Below are 11,281 nucleotides of genomic sequence, written 5' to 3' on the forward strand. Positions count from 1 at the left end.
ATTTCACTCCCATTTCTAAGTTTTAGAGATTTTATTGTTGTAGAAGTATACTTTAGGGCACAATTTTAGAATGACAAAAACACCGAGGCCACAGCTTTCAGACTTAGCCTCCAGTGCTTTCAGACTTAGGTGAACGATTCTCATGTGCAGCAGGAACCTCAACATGCACTTGAGTACAGCAGTATTAGACCATTACTGAGGACATACAGAAAATCTCATTTGCAATGGAATAAAATAATACCAGAGGATTACATGGCAACAGCTGCCTCAAGATAGGAACAATTCCATACAGATTCTACTCTCCACYCAGACAAAGCACTCCATCCTAGACCATGACTGCAACTGAACACAAGGATCTAGTGTACTAGACAGCTAGCTCTGCTGGCTAGACGAAAAATGCCAGGCTTTCCATTAGGAAGACCTTGTTGTCCATGATAGCAAGCCATAAGAATCTCATCATGTATCAATAGAAAAAAAAAGGCTACAGTATCTAAGAAGATTCTCCTTAAAAGCTTACTTAAAGCTCTTCTTAAAAGATACTGAAGTTTTCATAAATGAGACCAGCACAACAAAAGCTACCATATACACTGTTTCAAGTAATGTTTATTAACATATGCACATCAAACTACATATTACTGTGCCTGATTTTAGTCTATAAAAATCCATGAAGTTAAGATGTTCCCAAATCCTAATGAAATCTAACAGCTGACAGTGAATTCCACCATGAGACAAAATGCCCTCCTAAATAGAAATGCTATCACTTTTTAAATGTAATCTCCAAGTAGCGAAATATTCATAACTTGTCATGTCAGCTGTGCAAAATGCCAAAGGCATCAGCTGCAACAGCATTTAAAAGCTTATCATTTAAAAGAAATCCATCTAGGAAGGTATTTCAGCACCTGTATTAGTAGGTTGGTATGAGTCTCCGCTCTGAAGTTCAGACCCAGCAATAAAATTTCACAAAAATCACTGTTTTCCCTCTATAGTATCTTCTAGACTTGGCCTCAAGCAAAGACTCCAGGAGCTGTGGGGCATTACCCGAATTTTAATGCTCAGGAGATAATACACGGGAAGCATTGGCTAAAAGAAGCAAATATGTCAGAGGAGTAATTGTGTGGGGATGAGACCAGTGCTGGAGAGTCCAGAAAGTTTGTGCAGGGATGGAGAGGACCAGATTTGGAAAGAAAATGCAAGAGAGCTTACCAACAAGGTAGATTTCTAAAAGATTTCAGAACTTAAAACAAAACTATGGCTACTTTTTGGAGCTGACGTCAAACGAACAGAAACCACAAAAGTATCTTCTGCCTATGAAACACACAATCCATAGACATTTTCTGTAGTACAACATTTCAATAGTCATGGAGCTAAGAAAATAGAAAGAGCTGCATTTGCTGACACCACCAACACCTTGTTTCATAAGAAGCTACCTATAACTCATATTTCTTCAGCTCCAAGCCAGGAAAATCTTACCCCAGAAAAAGGAAAAATGAATCAATGCAGAGATCATGAATCTGCCCTCTGAACTGAATGAGAAGCAAAGACTACCTTAAGATGCATATTAAATAAGCAAATATTAAATTTAGTAATCATAAAGTCTTCTAAAAGTGATGAACTAAATGACGTAGAGCAACTTTCAAATCAAAATGAAAACTAGATCTCACTTTTTTTAGGTCTGATGTACTGAGTCAAGCGCTATTTTTATCTAAAACAGCAAACTTCACATTTCTGAAATGTGGAATTTCCCTTCAATTTTCCCTAGAAATGAAGTTTCTCAATACACAACAGTGGTTACTGCAGAAACCATGTCGTGCAACGTTGCTCCATGTTTCTGAATTCAGACTGTAGCACTTTTTACGAGAAATTCAGCCAGTCAGCAGAAACAATTACTTTATTTTTTCGTCTGTTTTTTTCACATTACATAAGCAAACGAAACAGCTGTGAATTCTGAAAAGCCAGCTAAATACCAGTATCATGAGTCACAATCTCTCTAATAATCCACAAAACAATTTTGTCATTTGGTATCTCTGCTATGCTCTGCAGTTAGGAAAAGAAAGGGAAARTTTTTGCTTAATACATGTTAGGCAAGGTATTAGCTTTATCTGCATAAAACAACTGAATTCTGTAATAGGTTATTAGCCACCCTGGTACCATATGAACCACAGGAACTAGGAACTGGGCTCCTTCCCAAGCACCCCCTGGGAAAAATTTTCCCATTCCTTTTCTGGTTTGTTGATTTGTTCACGCTTTTTAACATCCATTAAAAATTCTGTGAGCTTCATAGCTGTTTTGACAGACAATAAAAGAGGCAGAAAATGCCAACACCTGCAGCACATGTTGAGCTCTCAACCCTGTTAAAAAACAGTCAACACCACTAACAAAACCAGCAGCTGGGAACCAGTGTGCTGCAGCTCCCAGGGAAGGCCATCCTATTTCCAGAACAACAAGGCATGAGTTTGGAAATGCAGATATGCTTGCAGAGAACTCCTCAGTAGTCTGTCTATAAGGAAGCAGACAGAGCGACACTAAAGTAAGATAAGAAGATAGAGCATCACCTTTCCAAGACACGAAGCCGACTGAGGGCTTGCCTTGCAATAGGAGGCTGCTGCTTGCTCTCTTCTGGCACTCTGAGCAGGTTTCAGTGCTGGCACTAGCTTCGTGGTAGTTCAGCTTTCAGAAAAGGTTCAGCTTGGCTGTGCCAGCCAAGACACCATGGCCATAATACTAGCCTTTGGTCTCATATTTTTCAGCCATTAGTAAATCACAAACACTACTAATGCTCCTCCAGAGGTGAAATCTTTCCCTTTCTTTCTGGAGGGGCAAACCAAAGTGACGTGGCTAATGCCAGAAAAAATTCAGTATGGGAACTGGAGAAAATGCTCAGGAATTGAGCTGACTGGGAAATGCATTTCTCTTCCATAGAAAGTGTYTTTTTGAAAGTTTTCAACTGGCCATCAGGTAAGGATAGGTCTTTAAAAAATTAAAGAAAAAAAAAGAATTACAAGAAATTTTAAAACAGAAGTATGGGTATTTTGCTTGCTATGTGCTTTGTCAAGTTTGTTTTCTCCAGCAGGGTGACACCGGTAAAAGCCTTCCAGGCAGGCTGCTGGGAATTCACTAGTTAAAGCCACATTGCAAAGCATGTGGTAACGGAAGAAAATACGGAACTAAATTTTGGTCTAACCCGTTCTACATATGAAAATAGTTTGGTGTTTAGTAAATTCTTATTTTTACTTCTCATCTGAGGATGGGGGGGGAGGAGGCATCGTGCAACCCTTCCACTATTCACCAGTAGGGCACGTTTAGGAGTTCTCCTGTGCATTCCTATGGTGCCATGGTGCACGCCACGCCGGGCTGCCAGGGCCTCCCCACGGCAGTGTCTGTTGTGGGGACAGGGACAGGGATGGGACACTCTAGAGGTCAGCTTAGCTTCAGCCCTTCCCTCTCTCCATCACCACCAATCAGGAAAAAATTGCACAGGAACTTTACCTTACAACTGAAACTTTAGCTAATTTAAAAATATAAACTGTCCAGTTCTTAGAGTGCTCCAGTGAGACAGTTATTTGACAAGCAGAAACATTGCTAAACCTCTTCATTCTCAATGTACCACTGCTTTCCTAAACACCGAACAAAGTTAATAGTGAAATATATCTAGAAATCCTACCTCCTCTCTTAGAGAGAAAATGCACAGAACATCAAATAGGGATCCTTGACCTAAAACACCCAAATACCTGTAACTACTTAATTAGCAGAGGCTTTTAGGAGATGCAAGGCAGACAATATGGGGAGAAAACAGCTAACATGAGAAAAACAAAAGGTCAAACGCTGAAATTTGTAAACTAGGTTTGTACTTGATGTACTCATCCTACCTGCTGAGGTACCATCCCCTTGAGCTGAAGATCCTACATGCATGCAAACACATCACCCATAGAGAGTAACCAACAGCCTAGGGATTTTCCTTCACCTAAATTTAAAAAGCAATAGTCCAGAGGATGAGTTCAAAGAGAGGTTTGACTTGTAAGGACTCTCAAAAGTGCTCTCCAAGCTTACAGGAAGCTGGATTTTCACCAGGTCTCTATTGCACTGCAGGGAAAGCAGGGTACCTGAGAACTGTCATTCCTGCAGACCACCTGGCTCCCCCAGGAAATTCAGATCCACATACGGATAAATGCATACAGACCTAGACAGATCTGAGCAGACACACTTCATGAACACGTGTGTGTATCAGCAATAGAACACACTGCTCTGACAGGCACACTCACAATTAAAGAAGTCAGGAGAGCCTGCATGGACCTGAGCAGAAGGTGACTACTTCTCAAATGCCCTGTTGGCACAGGAAGAATGGCAATGATTACACCTGGCGTGGTTAGCAGAAATTCTCCATCATAAGGATGTAAAATATAACCTTCCCTTAGACAGAACAGGGAGAGGCATGAAAGGTCTCTCTACATTCTGTAGAATATTATCTACAGATAATATATCTGATAACATTACAAATAAAATTCTACAGAGATGCTATCTGCATGGATAAACATAGTAAGCRCTCAAGTTATTCCTTGAAGTATCTTCACTGTGTATTTGAGCTCTACAGAATTCAAGGTTGTCTCCAGATCCATATTCTCACATATGCAAATATGTTCATAATAAAAGTTATTGTTTCCAAAAACTAAAAAAGTGACAAAGCCAAAACAGACATTGACTGACCAAAACAAGGGTAAAAGAGAAGCACTTAGGTTTTATTCTGCAAAATTTTACTCCATAAACACCATGAATTTGGTATTTGGTGTTTGAAGTCAAAGACCTAAGTAAGCATTTTAAAAGGAAGCTTATAAACATTTAATAAAACAGCAGCCTATAGAGATAACATTCTCCTAATTAATAAGTTCTGATTAAAGTTCTCAAGTAAGTTTTGAAATAAGTTCAATGTGTTAAGTGAAATTCCATTTTATGGCCCTTTAATAATGAATAAGTGCAAAAGTAGATTGCTTCTTCAGTATCTTCATGTTACACGGTACTCATATCACTTCAGAGTTTTAAAAGTATAATTTAAAGCAGCTGTACATGAAAGCCTCATGATTCCAAAATCACAGGATAATCACATTTTTGTTCATGTAAACTTGAGAAGAAATATTCATGGAGCTTAAGCAATGAAATCTATCTGCTCACCTTGCCTTTTAGTATCATGTATTAACAAGCTGAAATGTTCATTATAATGTACAGCAAAAAAATCAGCTCACCTAGTCAGTGAAGCAGTTTATACAATTTCATTCTTTCTAAATGTAAAAAAGAAAACTCAAATAAATGTAAAAATTCCTAAAGAGCCTTATACATACATTGCCTCAGAATGTGTCTATCACATACTGACAATTTTGAGACATCACATAAGGCAATCACAGCTTTTCTATAAACTATGGCTGCCTGTGTGTTGGCATTGCCTCCTCTCAAGTCCTGCCTCAGGTTACTCTATTCACAGCAAGCACCAAACTCACCATCAAGCAGAGAGGTACAGGCCGTCCATTGCACCACTGCTCTGGGAATGCTGATTGCAGAGTTGCTGCACACTCCAAAGCCAGGCACAGCAGACCTTCAATACAAATACACATCTGTTCGTCCTGGGCCCTGTTGCCAGAAAAAATTTAAGTTTTTTTTTTTTTTCCTACATGATATAGTATAGAAAGATAAATTGCCTTAGAAGAAACCAGGAACTTATCTCCCATCTGCCTGTCCTCACCTCCTGGTCACCTCCTATCATTGCTGTGTCTGTATTCTCCTTAAGGGCCCCTCATGCTACATGAAACCCACGTGGTGCAGGACTGTAAGGACAGTTGATCATCCCGCAGCAAGGGGCCTGTGGTTATACAGCTGCAAGCGATAGGGAAAATCCAGCACTTCATATATCCCCAGTGAGCACCTTAATTGTTGAACCAGAGGCTATCTGCTGGGAGATGCATGCCCTCTGTGCCTGTGCTAACCAGTATGCAAGAAAAAAATCACAAATCAGGGGCCCTTAAGGAGCATGAGGGAGCGAGGACGGGGAGAAGGAGATGTACTGCATGACTCCACAGCTTGTTTTAAAGATCAAAATGTAATACACAAGTTACAACAGTACAAAGCAACAATTCTGATTAACAGAAACTGAGCTCAACTAGAACACTTCTTTTCTAATTACACTAAAAGTTATGGTAGTGGTAAACACCTGGTAGACAGACAAAGCTAGCTAATTTACACTAACTGTAACTACCCAAGTGAATGAACTAGGCAAACCAATTCTGATTGATCTTACCCACTGTTGCCTCAGCAGCCAACGTACACTCAATCCCAAGGAAGTCACTGTGGGAGGGCATTCCCGTCCCGAGGGGCTCTGCAGGTTGCAGACCCACTGTACCTGCGAAGAGTGCAAGATAGCCTCCAGGGCCAACCTATCTATACCCTTCAGGGAAAGGTGGAGGTGGAGTTGTGAGACCAGTTGCAGTTCTCTTCATGCARTCACAGTCCCCAGCTCTTGGCTGCCATGGGGTCCAACTCTCTCCATCGTTGTTATGACGATCGCACCCACAGTCATGGGATTGGGGGGGAGGGTGGCCGAACACCCCCAACGGCAGGTCAGCTGCCCTGAGTAGCACTGAAGAAAGGAGTCTGAGTAACGGCAAATGACTGCTTTACTTTTGCAGTGACRCTCCCAAGGAGAGATCCTATAGCTCAGGTAAGAAGGAGTTAATTCCAGTCTGCAACAACACCTCTGCAGCAGTGAGAGGAGGCTTTGTTTTCTCAAGGTCCTGGTGCCCAGGCAGGCCCTATTTCAAAGTCTTGAAGACCTTCCTTCAGAATGCAGACTGCTTGTAACTGCCCCCAGATGAGCTAGGAGCATCCCTCACGCTCCTGGACTGTCACCACCTGGCACAGGAGGCAAAGTGCTTTACCCATTCACGCACGCAATAAGCAGTAGCTGGGCAGTCCTGTTGCACCCAAGTGGAGASGAAAGGATAGGATAGAAGGCAAATTTCTTGCCACTGTGGAGTACTGTGGTGAACACTTTGAAGAACAAGGCAGTCATACCTCTTTCAGAAATGACATAGCACCTCACTCTACTTTGTGGCAGAAGGAACAAGACCACTGTCTTCTTGAGGCCCCTTTTTCTTTCTATGCCAGGGTCCACAGCAACTGCCACAATTTTCAGAGCTCTTCTCGTGGGCAGACTTGATAAAGAAATATCCCCCCTATCCTGCACTTTCAAAGAGGGGGCAAAAATGAGCCTTCTCTGCCCTTACTGMGAATTTGAAAGTGCAAATATCTATCCCTAGTGTGAGCACAAAGCTCTACAGTTTTAAATTAAAAACCACAGCACACCCTGATACTCAGCTGTGTAGCAACCATGTTATTCACTTCTAACTCTAACACCACCGAGCAGCGGTCAGCTACTGAGCTCAAGGACTTTATTGCAATAGACAAATACAGGAAATTCAGTCCTGAGCTTCAGTAGGCAATTCAGGCAATACTGGATTGCTCATAAGACTTCACACCTTTTCTAGACTACTACTATAGTTAAAAAAATCAAATTTATTGGAACAATTTTACTTTACAAAATAAAGTTTCCCTAAGCCTTTATGAAAGCAGACAGTTAGGAATAAAGGTAGGTAAAGAATGATACTAACATAAATAAAGCAAAGATATACTATCATTTCTCASAAGTTGAAACACAAAACGTTCTGTCTGAACATGAGGAAAAACTTCTTTACTGTGAGAGTCACAGAGCACTGGAACAGGTTGCCCGGAGACATTGTAGAGTCTCCTTCCTTGGAGATATTCTAAAGCCGCCTGGACACCATCCTTGGAAATGTGCTCTAGGTGATCCTGCTTGAACAGCAGGGGGTGGGGGGAGGGTTGGACTAGATCATCTCCAGAGGTCCCTTCCAACCTCGACCATTGTGTGATTCTGTTCCAAACAATGGAATGGGAAAAAAATGAAAAAATWGAACTTTTCCTGCAGTGTTTTCAAGAAAGTGGAAAACTCATATGAAATGCTGTCTCATGGCACTCTGTTTCAAAGGGCTTTATTCTAGAAGATCTTTGTAATCGTATATAGGAATTACTTCAGGCTATGGGATTTTATGAAAGGACAGAAATCACAGAGATATCTTCTGCCGGTGAAACAGAATAGGTAAGGATATTCATTAGTGCAGGCTTGGAAACAGAGCTGAGAAGAAAGAGCACTGAGTTTGCTGACATCTCTAACACCTTATTTCACAAGAATATACATGTTAATTTTGTTTTATATCTGTGCTGGTTACCCAGACAATYGAGTATGAGTCAGCTGAGTTTGAACATGAATCAGCAGCATGACCTGGTAGCAGAGAAGGCCAACCACACAGTGGGCCATATTAGCAACAGTGTGGCCAGCATGACAGAAGGAAGTGACTATTCACAGAATTACACAATCACACAATCACAGAATCGGTAAGGTTGGAAGGGACCTCTGGAGATCATCTAGTCCAAACCCCCTGCTCAAGCCAGGTCACCTAGAGCATGTTAGACAGGGTTGCATCCAGGCRGGCCTTGACTATCTCCAGAGAAGGAGACTCCACCACCTCTCTGGGCAACCTGTGCCAGTGCTCGTCACTCTCACAGTGAAGAAATTCCCCCTCACGTTCAGGCGGAACTTCCTGTGCTTCAATTTCTGCCCATTGCCTCTTGTCCTGTCACACAGGACAACTGAAAAGAGTTTGTCCCCGTCCCCTTGACACCCTCCCTTAAGGTACTTCTACACATTGATAAGATCCCCCCTCAGGCTTCTCTTCCCCAGGCTGAAGAGGACCAGCTCTCGCAGCCGTTCCTCATAGGGCAGGTGCTCCAGCCCTCTGATCATCTTTGTAGCCCTACGCTGGACTCTCTCCAGTAGCTCCACGTCTCCCTTGTACTGGGGAGCCCAGAACTGGACACAGTAATCAAGACGAGGCCTCAGCAGGGCTGAGTAGAGGGGCAGGATCACCTCCCTCCACCTGCTGGCAACACTCTTCCCAGTGCACCCCAGGAGACCATTGGCCTTCCTGGCCACAAGGGCACATTGCTGGCTCGTGGTCAACTTGACATCCACCAGCACTCCCAGGTCCTTCTCTGCAGAGCTGCTTTCCAGCAGGTCAGCCCCCAGCTTGTACTGGTGCATGGGGTTATTTCTCTTCACTTGCCCTTGTCAAACCTCATGAAATTCCTTTCTGCCCAACTCTCCAGCTTGTCCAGGTCTCTCTTCTTCGCTCAACACATATGAGATTTCATCAGCAGTACAGTGTCCAAAGTTGAGGTCCACAGTATGGGGCAGAAAATCAACATACTGAAGTGAGATGAGCAAAGGGCCACCATGGCGGTTAAGGCCTGGAGCACACAAAATACCACGAGCAGCTGAAAGAGCTGGTTCCAGCCTGGAGAGAAAAAGGCTGAGGGRGAATCTCCTTGCTGTCCTCAGCTATATTAATGTGAGGGTGTAGGGAAGACAAAGCCAAACATTTCTCAGAGGTGTACAGAACAGGACAAGGGCCAATAGTTGCCAGCTGCATCCAACAAGATACACAGGAAAAAAAAAATCAGAACAAAGGTAGTCAGACACTGGAACCAGTTACACTGAGGCTCTGGAATCTGCGTCCTTGGAGATACTCAAAACTCGACTGGACAGAGTCCTGAGCAACATGATCTAATGTCAAAGGTAGCTTTTGTTTGAGCAGGGGTTTGATGARATGGCTGGCAGAGGTCCTTCCCAACCAAAATTATTCTGTGATTCTGTTAAGTTGTATGACTCAGGTCTATTCTTATTAAATGTTCAGAATACACAAAAATGCACTAATTCAGAGAAAGATCAGAACACTTTTGCTTTTGCATTATTAAGCACAGCCTATCCTTCAAAGAAAATAATTATTCTACACTGAGACTCTGAGYAAAAAAAGATAGGTAGGCATAGATACAGCAGAAGGTGGATCCTATCGTAAGTAAAGGAAAATTGAAGGTGAAAAGACAAACATAAAAAGAGCTTTCAAATACAAAAGCTAATTTGAAACCAAACTAAAAGATAAAAACAGCAGAATTACATCTAGGACCCAAATTTGAGACATACCATACCTCTTTTAAGCAATGAAAAGGGATAGTCTAAAGGATCCTCCTCAAAACTGGTTAGATGGGAGATAAACATCTCAAGGTATGTTTTCTAGTTTTATGGGGAAGGGCCTTTAAACCTCATACAAAAGGCAGTATTCACAGAAAAAACACTTTTGCTTATGTTTTCTACTGTTAATACAGAAGGTAAAGAGTCAAATCAAAAAAGATCTCAGATATCCAACATAAAACTTGAATGAGTTTAAACAATGAAGTTCAAAGGCAGGGACCTAACTGGGAAGTCAAAATTCCTTTATTTCCTATCTGTTCATCTTTAAAATCTCTAGATCCAAATATCACAGTTCTGCAGATACACAGAACTGACTTCACATCCGGCTTGCAAATCTCCTCCAAGCCCCACTGGTAAACAGGAGGTGTGCAAAGCTATTCATCAGTATTAATCATAGTGCACACCCAACACAGACAATCTGTATCAAGAAAAGAAGAAAACAATAGTTGCTTTCTTTGCAAAGCCTGGCAGCAAGAGCTGGCAATGTAACTGGTTTTTTATATACTAGCTTAACAGAAAGAACATTTGCCTATTTGAGGGGAGATCTGTGCTCAGTTTCCTCTTCAGTTCCTCTTCAGTTCAAGTGGTGTTAGATCTAGCAAATGCAACATGACCATCAGGAGAGAGGTTTCCCTTCACCCACAAAGATAAAAAAGGCACGATGTGCCAAGAGCAGAAAATYCTGAAGTTCAGTTTCTTGTCTTGCCTCAATGAATATTTCAGATTTTATCCTATTAGAAGTTAATGTAAAATGCATGAATTATCCAGGAAATAAGGACAAGAACCCAGATCCTCCTATACAGAGGAGTGTCTTCAAAGCTTCTGTTTGAAGTCTGCTCTGAATTGAGAGTTGATGAAGGCATCTAGCCACAGTGACAAGTCAGGCCCTTGAGCCTCAGAAAGGGTGACATTATAGACACCTACCCATGTCCAACATACTGGGTACCCTGAGTGGGTTGGACATGTAATCAGATTGTTTCCTGCCTCCTGATCTTTATCAGAGGTTGTCTCCAACTCCTGAGAAGGCAGAAACAAAATTCAGCACTTCTCTGGGAATTCATGAACTCTTAAAGCCATGACAAGGGATCGGAAACAAGATAATAGCAGGGCTGTTCAAGCCCTGTTAGCCCTTCTCCT

This window comes from Rhea americana, unplaced genomic scaffold (assembly GCF_003343005.1).
Source record: "Rhea americana isolate MKP2758 unplaced genomic scaffold, rheAme1 scaffold_53, whole genome shotgun sequence".
Lineage (NCBI taxonomy): Eukaryota > Metazoa > Chordata > Aves > Rheiformes > Rheidae > Rhea > Rhea americana.